The sequence below is a fragment of the Sinohyriopsis cumingii genome, unplaced genomic scaffold, assembly GCF_028554795.1.
Source record: "Sinohyriopsis cumingii isolate HCF-2022 unplaced genomic scaffold, ASM2855479v2 utg002964l, whole genome shotgun sequence".
NCBI lineage: Eukaryota > Metazoa > Mollusca > Bivalvia > Unionida > Unionidae > Sinohyriopsis > Sinohyriopsis cumingii.
In genome coordinates this window covers 14,441-25,665 of record NW_028316353.1, presented here as the reverse complement: position 1 = coordinate 25,665, position 11,225 = coordinate 14,441, and the positions used below count along the sequence as shown (strand labels likewise).

The 11,225-nt window shown below is 37.0% G+C and overlaps 1 long non-coding RNA gene across 5 annotated transcripts; it reads left to right on the top strand.

Annotated features, from left to right (window-relative positions):
* Positions 1-11: 11 nt before the first annotated feature.
* LOC149769946 (uncharacterized) lies at positions 12-10,217 on the top strand. Of its 5 annotated transcripts, none has more exons than XR_016419003.1 (5): positions 12-172; positions 2,450-2,624; positions 2,872-2,958; positions 8,129-8,280; positions 9,732-10,215. It is a non-coding gene; the product is annotated as an uncharacterized LOC149769946 (long non-coding RNA). The 5 variants fall into 5 exon arrangements; XR_016419004.1 differs by having other exon boundaries at positions 12-181; XR_016419002.1 differs by lacking the exon at positions 2,872-2,958 and having other exon boundaries at positions 9,732-10,217.
* Positions 10,218-11,225: the final 1,008 nt, after the last annotated feature.

Genomic DNA, 11,225 nt, shown 5'->3' with positions numbered 1-11,225 from the left:
TTAGGACCAGTCTTACACGGACCAAATTATGAGCGGATTCGGACAATTTGAAATATTATTAAGTTTTGTCTTAGATTTAAATGTGATATTTACAGTGGTTAAAATATAAGATTTCTCGTTCACTTATTGATAATGTCCCTGCTTGTTACGTTTTCATAGTATGCAGTAAACTGTAAGCATTGTATGTATGTTTTTTTGTAAATAAGTTAGTTGGTTGTAACACAGGAGTCTGACGTTTTATCGATAAAGTACGGCGAAATCTCTGACAATATGAAATCCCCTTATCGGTAGTATAAATAAACACAAGGAGTGCAAGCGTGTTTATATATATTACCGATAAGGGGATTTCATATTGTCACAGATTTCGCCGTACTTTATTGATAAAACGTAAGACTGCTGTGGTTGTAAGAGCTATGGTACTCTTGGGTCCCAACTTGGAATAGACCTCTCACAAATTATGGGGCGCTCACCAGTTATTATGTACTTTTGAGAGAGTGACGTATGTAAAGTGAAGTTGTTTGCAGTTAAAACATGTACAGTGGAGAGAATGTTGGCATATCTCTGCTACTTTAATGTGATATGGCTGGCATTTCTTTGGATATTGTACTTTTGGAAATTTTAAATGATCTAAGCACACTGCTAACTAAAATGAATGCTCCCTTGTGCTCCAAAAATCAACCTGAGTTTGTCTAAAGTACACTATCCTTATCAGCTATTAAAATAGGGAAAATGGATTTTGCCACACTAGACAATACCAGCTTCTGAAAGTGCAATGAATGAACTACCAAATATATAAAATGTAAAAAAAAAAGTAATCTGCTCTTTTGATACAATTTACCTCTGAAGTTCATGAAGTGAAAATGAATAAGTGGAGCTAGCACTTCTTGGAAAGGTGCACATCTGGAGTAAGGCCAAGCTGTATACTCGATATCCCATATGATATTACACCAAAATAAAGGGAATTAAAGGTTCTTTGAACTATGCCTATGATATAGAAGGTCTTTTTTAAATAGCCAGTATAACCAGTGAGGAAAGCCAGGGAAATTCTTTTTCTTTAAAATTCTAACCCATGCAAAATTGGAAACTGTAGAGTGCCTCCTATATGCATGCCTGAGGTTCCATCACCAGAACAAGGTTAACTGAGTAAGATGTAGCAGGTATCACGGTACCAATTGTTTTTCCATAGATCTCAATGCTAATGTTTTGTGAAATAAATATACTTTCTGTCCTACCTCACCATGTTTATCACACACTGTCATAGAGAACAATGTTAGATTGTCAATTTGACAAGGACAAAACCAGGTACTCCATTGCATTTAAGAGAGATAACTCTGCTGGAACTTGACAGGGGTAAGAGTTATCTAGTCACAACAGACACATTTTCAGCCATGTGTAACACATTTTTAAAAAAAAACCATAAAAAATGCAAAAAATGATTTAGATACAAATTAACATCATCTCACATGTTGCCAAACAGAAAGTACAACTCCTACAAAATGCACCAATCATGGCTAGTGTTGCTGTTTATTTCTGAATACAGTGTTCCATACACCTTAAGCTCCGCCAACCTGGGGTTGTACAATTGGTACCATTATACCAGCAGAAGCTGCTGTATTTATGGATGCCACGCCACTTGTAATACTAGCAGAAAATCAGCACAGCATTGTTGTGTGCCCCCATTTTACGTCAGATTCATATGATGGCCTATAGCAGCCAGCAGAATACAAAATCAAAGTAACATGAATTTGTACATGTGCACATTTTATATATGATGGATCTACATATTAAAATGAGAGAGATTTGTACATGTATACATTTTACTAAAAAGTGTAAGTGACTGATCTACATATTAAAGTAATAGAGATTTTTACATGTACACATTTTGCTCAAATGTGTACATGTACAACTCCCTATTACTTCACAAGTAAACCAATTAACATTCCTTGTACAGTAATAAATTAGAAAGAACAATTCACCTTTCTGATAACCTATCAGCTTATTTATTTGTTCTTCTGAACCCAGTTACATTGGTCTATATGTTAGCAAGAAAGCTGGAGAAAACCAAAATCACAGTTATAACAAAGTTGTTCTCAGTTATAAGTAATCATGTGAGTACACCTCTCTCTCTCTCTGACCATCCATCCATGTATTTCATTTATTTTACTGTATTTAATACCGTAATTGGCCTTGATGATGGGAAATAGTTTACCTTTCATTCTGTGAAATGAATATGAGTTTGTGATTTTTGAAGGTGTGGAAGCACTAGCACTGTTCTACCAATGAATGAAATTAACTTCCTATTTATGTCATTGGAAAGGTAAAATAATTTCTACACAAATTAAAAAAATTGCTGAAATTATTTTACTCTCAACAGAACAGTACTCTCCGATGAATACTAACAGCTTTGTGCAACTTGTATTCATATGCAGTATGCTTCTCTATTTATTAGGTCAGAAAGTTAGAAGGCTTTCAAGGAAAAGAAAAAACGTTCATTATTGGAATTTTTGCTTCATACTTCCCTGAAGGATATTGGGAAAAAGTCCTGTCTTCCTATCAGTCCAGCAAACACTAGTCACCATTTTTGTTCTCCAGTTTTGCAGTCAGAATACTTATGGAGCAGCCATGTAAGTTTTTAATAAATAGCCTCAGATGTATCAAGCAGTAAAAGAGTGCTCTCTCTGTCTACTTTTTTGGTTTTCCTCACGACATATAGCCTATATTTTAATTATTGGTATAATGCTGATTCCTGATTTGTCTGGATTTCCTTGAACATTACCACACTGATAAATAAGAGGTTCATTTGATGGATTACTTATGATACAAAAAACTATATAGATATTTCATGGAATATATTCTTTATTTTGATTTCAGTGAATTTTGTCTGCACTACATTGAGAAAAACTTCACATACAAGGAAATATTGGATTTATTAGAAAATCATCATGGCATGAATCTGAGGTAAAATGCACAATACATTTTGTAATGTAGTTATTTCTCACATTAAATACAGTCTGATATGTGTGTAACGCTTGTCGCATTTCAATCATAAATACAGGTTAGGCTTTTGCATTTCATGAATATTTCAAGTCACTATGACATGTACATGTACATATTGATATGAGTGGGCAGATTACACATCCTACATTAAGATTTCCAAAAAGGAATACCATTCATGAACATTTAAATTAACAATAAGAACAATGGCTGATCATGGTTGTAAGAAAACTACCAGAAATTTTGTTTTTGTTTTTTAAAATTAAAATTCTTTCTTAAATTACTTCTTCGCTCGTTATATTTAAATATGCGTTGTGTACTATTTACTTCAGTCATCGTCAATACAAATTTGCCCACTTTCTATGTTACTTCATTCATAGCATAAGTTGCTATATAAATATAGCTCATTGTAAGATTCAGCATTGGAAAACCCTGAAAAAGATGGCAGTTAACATTCCATTTTCCTGCCCAGATCTTGAATTCCTAAAAAAAAGTTCAGTCATATCACTATGATGTCTGCAGTGTGGCACTTTAAAGTGATATCTAGCACTGGGGTATTATGTCGCAGACATTTGACATGATGTCCCACCCATTCACATTATCTAACACCAAGCAGATCAGTCCTAACACTAACTCTTAATGCTGAGCGCATAGTGAGGCAGCTATTTGTATAATTTTTTTTAAGGCTTTGGTATGACTCGGCTGGGGTTCAAAACCCACGACCTCCCACATTCCGAGGCGGACAAGCTTTAACCACTAGGCCATCGGAGCGTTCTTGCAATAAAGTGAACAAAATTTTCGCACCTACTTGATTGTACCGATGACTGTGTCACATTTGTTCAGCCCCAGTTAGTAAGTCATGTATAAACTAAGGTATTATTACTAGCCATGGTTTGATGTCTGAATATTGCCACAGGCTAGAGTTAATCTCCTTTGCAAGGTTACCATGACCAGAGAGAAGACCCAGAATCTTGAATCGGCACAGATGTTAGATCGCGCGACTTCTCACCTGTGTGTTATAGCTTAGTCCTAAGGTCAGAGGAAACCCTTCCCCACGTGGACAGACAGCAAGAGGGATATTGTCTGCTAAGTTCTATTGGATCGGTTCACAGCAGTATCGAATCAGAATTGAGGTAGAGGGTGTGATTACAACTTAGATTCAAATTATAACTTCTTACAAGCAAGGGAAAATTTAGTCTCGCCTAGGAAGATTGCTGAGCAGTATAGCGTTACTCCAAGGAAGCCATTCGTAATTTGGCTGTAAATCTTACAACAGATTCTAATGGAAGAAAGACTTTGAAAAGGTAGCTTTTGGGGGGACTGAACTTCAGCTTTGTTGAGTCCTGAGTCTCCAAGAGGGGGGGAAGGAAGTGAGACTTGCTGAGCAGTCAGAGTCAACAAAGTCTAGTCAGTGGAGAGGTGGATGGATGGTGGAGGAGGAGGAAAAGTAGTCTGAAAGAGAAAATAGATAGGGAGAAAAAGGAGTTTATTGAAGTCGAGGAGGAGGAGAAGGAATTCGGAAAATGTCAGGAGGAAGAGGAGAAGGAATTTGAAGGAATATGAGATAAGAATGCACAGATGAGTAGAATACAAGAACATTTGGAAATCTATCTCACACTACTAATCAAGTTATGCAATAGACTATTACAGGGTCGAGCGGAAGGAGAGTGCTTGGGAAATTTGAATCATTTGACTATTTAATTGTTATTCGTTGCATTTCACTTTTAGTATATTCAATCATTTAACCATCGGCATTGCTGACTGGGGGCTCAGAGCTGTACATCTATCTTTCACTAATTTAACTTCCAACCAAAATCGAGCCTGGGTGGAACTTCTATAATAATTTAAATAAAATATTGGGAGCACCCCGCCCCAATCATAACTACCCTCACAGACTGTATGAATAGTAAATATAAGGAGAGAGAGAGAGAAAGGAAGTTAGATTTGGAGCAGGGAAAGAAGCAGCATCTACATTTATAGCGAAACAAGAGCTCCACCTCAGGGGATGCTGTGTAACAAGAATTTAATATGGCCAGCCTTATTTCATATTTTAATTTTTTGTACGTTAGTATGAGATATGTGCTTCTTTGAAAGAGATACTTTGTAAGTGTGGAGATGAATCGGTTATATCTCAGTGTCTATTGATGATATGTTCTGTGTTTATGGCATTGGCACTGAGTGTAGTTATGAAGGGGATGCGCTTGTTGGCAGAGAGTTTTGCATCTGATGAATGTGGTTCTGTCAGTGGCTTTTTTTCTAGTTTTCTTGGTACCTTTCTCCATATCTTTGTGCCTGTATCTTCTTCGTTTTAGTTGCCCTTTGAGTTCCATCAATCTTTTTTCTGGACATTCCTCACCTGCATATGCTTAGTACCATATATGTGTCTTTTGTTTTGTTTGTGTGTTTGCTATATATATACACATCCACTTACAAGCCTTTTCATCTGAACGACCATTTTCTGATCTTTATGCTAAATACTAAAGTACTACTTTCAGTACCAACACCATATGAAAGAGACTTAAACGTGCTGGATTGCCATCAAAGAGAGGACCCACCATTTACATTATACATCAAGTGAAATTGATTGTTCAGGTAGACTTTCATGAATGAATATGGTAATTAATACCGATTTCTGAACTTTACATTTGTTTCCATGATATGTCATTTTCCTCCGTAAACAGTTACATTTTTGCAGGGGCCCCGAGTGGCCAAGTGGTCGAAAGTGCTCACCGTAACAGATCACTGCCATTTCACCTCTGTCTGCATGAGTTTGAGTCTCAGGCTTGGCTAACGTTGGTACATGAAAAAGCTTGCCAGTAGCTTCTCATGGATCGGTGGTTCTTCCCGGGGTTTTCCAGGGTTCTTCCTCCAACAATTATACTGGCCGCCATGTATATCCTATCTTGTGCTGAAAAATGGCATTAAACCCTACAACAACAACAGTTTTGCATGTTCCAAAACAGCTGATATGATTTAATCATAATGACCACAATGAACATGCCTTAGACTCTTTCCGTCATTTCAGACATAATTTAATCATAATGACCACCACAAACATACCTTAGACTCTTTCATCAGGCTTGGCTAATATTGGTACATGAGAAAGCTTGCCAGTAGCTTCTCATGGGTCGATGGTTCTTCCCGGGGTTTTCCAGGGTTCTTCCTCCAACAATTATACTGGCCGCCATGTATAACCTATCTTGTGCTGAAAAATGGCATTAAACCCTACAACAACAACAGTTTTGCATGTTTCAAAACAGCTGACATAATTTAATCATAATGATCACATCGAACATACCTTAGACTCTTTCTGTCATTTCAGACATAATTTAATCATAACAACCACCACGAACTTATCTTAGATTTTTTCTGTCATTTTATTTTTTTTCAAAGGGCCATATCTTAAAGAGCTATATGTTAGAAAAATGATTCTTCAGATAGAATTCAAAATGGCCACCACCACTTAACGTGCTTGAGGTAGCTACTCTGGACTATGTGCCGTTTCTCATGTCATATGTAATTCTTGACAGTGCTCATCTACATTGGTGGTTTCGTCATGCATTGGAGAAGAACTGTTAGACTTTTTAGTCGATTTCAACCACTCGTACTACAACCGTCTTTTGCTTCCAGCATAACATCATCATGTTATCCCTGCCAGTCTACCCATTTATACTATGATGGACCCCCTTCAGCTGCACTAAATAGCAAGTCCTTGGCGCTCGATACTACATTGTGCACTAGACTTACCAACCCGGGACTACATTCAACTTTACTTAAGATGTAAGCAGCAGTGAAAGCAAGAAAAGATGTTAGGCAATGAGCCAAAGTGTGTGGATCTAACACGCTCCGGTTCCTCCATCAAGCCATTTCCACGCCAATCCTTCGAAGATGGAATTGCTGTCATCACAAAGAACTACATTATTCACCATCTTCAATACACTACAACCGCTCAGGTGACATAGTGGTTAGAGCGTCTGCCTTGGATGCAGGAGCTCACGGGTTCAATCCTCAGCCGATTCATACCAAAGACTTGCAAAAAATGGTACTTGTTGTTGTTGTTGTTGTAGGGCTTAACGCCATTTTTCAGCACACGATAGGCTATACATGGCGGCCAGTATTAATGGTGGAGGAAGAACCCGGGAAATCCCCGGAAAGAACCACCAACCCTCGAGCTTTCTCACATATCCACATTGGCTGAATCCGAGACTCGAACCCATGCAGACAGAGGTGAGATGGCAGTGATCCGTAATGGAGAGCGCTTTAGACCACTCGGTCACTCGGGGCCCCAAAAATGGTACTAACAGCTGCCTTGCTTGCTGCTCAGCATTAAGTGGTTAGTGTCAGGACTGGTTGGCCTGGTGTCTGGATCATGTGACTGGGTGGGACATCATGCTGCATGTCTGCGGCATGATGCCCCAGTGCTAGACATCACTATAAAGTGCCACATTGCAGACATCGTAGGGATATGACAGAATTATTTTTAAAGCTATGTTATAAATCCAATCACACACACACACGCTCAATACACTTCAACTATCAATTTCAGACATAATTTAAAATGGTTCAAACCTCACTCACAGTGGAGCAAAGGTCACTCCATTTTTATGCCTCAACCACCCTCCTCCTAGTAGAAACAAAAAACATGACTGAAACTGTTTTTGCAGCAGTTTTCTAACCTCCTGTAGTATGGAAATTTGTTAGTGGAAACCTGATTATTCTTGGACATTTCAGCTTTCACTTTGACTTATCGTGGAAATCCATACACATCAAAATTCCTAGATTTTATTCACATTTTCAACCTCAAACAGCAGTTAGCCAGTCCACCCATCTTCATGGTCACATTTTAGACTGGATTCTTCATTGGCCGGATGATAATGTTCTAACGTCTTCATTGAACAAACTTGCATCTCATCACCTCTGCGTCATGTGCCATCTCACCATACCAGTCCCTAACCCTCCATCTCTGCTACTACGAGAAAACCTCTTTATGATAAATACCGGTACTCCTGTTAGTTTCTATGAACATCCCATCATTGATAATTGACTTGGTCATGTTAACTAATCTTTCCTTATATATCAAGCAATCATGGGCAGAGCAAGTCATACCCATTACCATTGTTTGGTTTCATTGCAGGCACTGTATCAGGTATTGCTTTATGCCAGTATTGCAACAAGAACTGGATTGTTTGCAGGAGACAAGGAACAACCACTATATTTCACACAGTAGATAAGCAGTCTGTCCAAATGCCAGACCTACAGTTCTACAGGTGCTTCCGAAAGAAACTGGTAATTATTTTTAAGCACACATTGATTAACAGTGTTTTGCTGTAATGTATAGAAGTTGTGTACAGTACATTCCTGACATACATGCATATTGCATTCCTGAGAAACCTCATGTATGTCGAATTCACACCACTCGATTTGAATTTTCTCATATGAAATAATAAAAATATGAGGGGTTGCAATACTAAGGGTGAAATATATGACACCAAAAGTACCAAAATAAAACCTTTTCAACCAATACTTTATCTATGATGTTACAAAAACATATAGTAAACATCTCAAGGATTCCTTTTTGGAACTCAGGCTGCGCATCTCGTAAGGTGTTCGCGTATATATGGGAATGATGCTCGTCTTGAGGTGTATTTTCTGCTGGGGTGTTCATATTAATTCATATCAATGCGAAACATGGTTCAATCAAGTACGCATAAGTTGGGAATTAACTGTATTAGATGTATTTTGGCTGTAGTTTATAGGCGTTGGCTAACTGTTGTTAGTGAACTGCTATTTCCATTGTCACATTGTGTGTGGTTTGTTCTGAGGTTTATATTTAAGTGTCTCTAGAATTAATACATGCAAGTCAATGCATTTAATACAAAATGGATTCATAGCTTGCAAGTGCCTTTGGAAAAAGAAATTTATTTTCACCGTTCTGTTATAGAATAAAGGCAGTAGTCATATTTCCCATAGAGTCTTCACTAACGCCTTTTAGTGTATCTGATGGGGATGTGGATATACATGTATTATGTGAGAAATATAACATTATGTTATTCTTTCCCTTCGGTTTACAACATGGTCTATGCATTACAATTGCATTGAAGTCCTTATGTAATTACAGTTATTAATGAATATTGTGCTATAAAAGAAACCATGTAACATGATATTTGATAACATGTATCATTAAAAAGTAGTTGCGTCTTCCTCTAGAAACTCTAAGTATCCAACTTATACAGATTGAAGAAGTGAAAGGAATTAATAGCGAAAAGTGAAATGCCAGAATTTCCAGAGGTCCAATAGGTGTCACTGCAAAAGACCCTTATACAAACATTAGGTTTAAGTTGCTTGCTGTGTTCATTCGTCGTCTTATTCGTGCACATGCTTAATGCCAATGTTAAATGTTATTTTTTTTCACAGATTGGTGATTATGTGATTCAAAAGTGGTATTTGTATTGGTCCTGCAAAAATGTCAGTATTTCTTTTAATCAGTAATAGTATTGATTGCCAACCTTAAACAAAGATATACATTGGTTTTTAAAAATAACAAATCATAGTGAAAAAGTCAAGGGTTTTACTGTCAGGTTGTTATTCCTATATTCAACACAATGAATGAAGTTCTCTGAAGATAACAAATAGTGAAAAATACCAATTTCTTTTTTGCATGATAAGCCAATAAAATAAAAGCTGACATACTTATATAACCAGATATGTATTAACAGAGTTATTTTTAATATATGCAGGTTTCACAGATTGTCTTCACCATGTGATTCAAGACGACATAGACTTCACATTTTTTCAATGTCAAGAACCAAGCAGAAGTGGGTCACAAGTGTTTGACTTGCATCCTCATAGTGTATTTCACAGAATGGGCTGGAGTGATGCGCAGAATTGGAACGAAGCATTGCAACATTACTTTAATATCCTGGAAATGAATCTTTAGCAATATTTCAATAACTACTTTGAAACGATGAAAACTACTTTCCATCCCTCAGTCCATACTTTAGAGTAATCTGCAGATCAAATGCATTGTCATATACAATCATCTGATTTAATGTTCTTGAAATACAAACAGTCTTAAGAATTAAGACTTAAGCCGCCGCTTTCTTCCTTTAAGATCGGAAATGTACAGCTTCTTCAGTTTACTGGAATGGGCATTTAAACTTACAATGCATGAATTTATTGTTGCAAATAAAGAAGCATGATAAAGACTGTTGTGTATATTTTCTTTCTCTTAACGACCTAAGGTAACATGCAGCTCTTCTTGCTACTGTTGTGTGTGTGATTTATTACTTTAACCACCTGGTCAAGAAGTTTGAAACTTTGGTCACATGTTTTCTTCATTACACATCCTAAAAACTCTTGATCCAGTTCACCTCTTGTTTGGAATGTAGCATCTCGAGACATGTCCCTAGAAAGGGGTCATACGGTCAAGAGGTATTCTTGACACATTTTAACTAAAATTCTTGACACCTTTCAACTACGGTAATAATATATTTCACCAGTTGCATATTTGATAATGTTCGACAAATGTATTCCATTACTGGAGTATCACATGATCATATAATTTACCTCAGTATCGTTACGTCACTTCGGTTATTTCCATACATGAAGCAACTGTACCATGAATTAACCTCAACTGCAAAGTTCATTAAAGGTGCGTTTGTCAGCACGAATAAAGTGGTGCTGAAATTACTCTGGCTGTATGATGTGTTCCATTTGGCTTCATTATCTGCGATCAGTTTAAGTTCATGTTTCAGTGAAAGAAAGGCTCGAATTTGCAAATAAGGGGCCTGAGTGGATTTGATATTGCTAACATTGCTTATGTTGGTTTGTAATGTTATCTATACATTGGGAGCAGGCAAAAATATATTCACTGAGTAACAGGTTAGTGGGTATGTTATAAACTATTGATGTTGCTGGCAATCTATAAAACAGGAAGCAACAATGCATACAATTCTGCAGGAATAAAGGTAGGATAGATTTTATTACATATTATAATAAGGCATTCTCGATTTTTTTCATATGCAAACGAAATACAGAATGCATATTGAATTGGGTACAACTAACCCATAACGAATGAACACAAGGCTCTACAGGTCTTTCCTAGTGAAGCAACACAGAAGTAAAGGGTGTCAGAACACTTTACTGACTGATGTTGTTGTTGTGGGTTTAACGTCATTTTCAGCACACAATAGACTATACATGGTGGCCAGTATTAATGGTGGAGGGAAAAC